At 57.3% G+C, this 260-nt stretch overlaps 1 protein-coding gene across 1 annotated transcript in view; it reads right to left on the bottom strand.

Annotated features, from left to right (window-relative positions):
- The window catches only part of NOL4L (nucleolar protein 4-like), a gene marked incomplete at its 5' end in the record, with an annotated part of 3,849 nt that overhangs the window by 1,565 nt on the left and 2,024 nt on the right, over window positions 1–260 (bottom strand). The gene's annotated exons all lie outside the window — the stretch shown is intronic.

The following is a 260-nucleotide window of genomic DNA, read 5'->3' as shown; positions in this document are numbered from 1 at the left end:
GCTTGAGCAAGAATTGCCTTGGGTGGGGGATGGAGGGAGAAGGTGCCTCTGGGCAGCAAACCCCGGCAGGCCTCGTGCTCAGGGAGGAAGGGGAAGGCGCAGCAACTCGCGGCGTTCCTCACCAGCACTCCGACAGCACGCTGGTACCTCTAAAGGGCTGGCAAAAGCTTGGGCAAAGGGGAAAAAAAATTTAATCGCAAAGCAGAGGTTTAAAAATCCATTAGAAAGCGGGTGCTGCCACTCTGTGCTGCAGCTGGGGC

This window comes from Apaloderma vittatum, unplaced genomic scaffold (genome assembly GCF_000703405.1).
Source record: "Apaloderma vittatum isolate BGI_N311 unplaced genomic scaffold, ASM70340v1 scaffold14963, whole genome shotgun sequence".
Taxonomy (NCBI): domain Eukaryota; kingdom Metazoa; phylum Chordata; class Aves; order Trogoniformes; family Trogonidae; genus Apaloderma; species Apaloderma vittatum.
The sequence above is the reverse complement of the archived record's forward strand: the minus strand, read 5'-3'. Positions and strand labels throughout refer to the sequence as shown.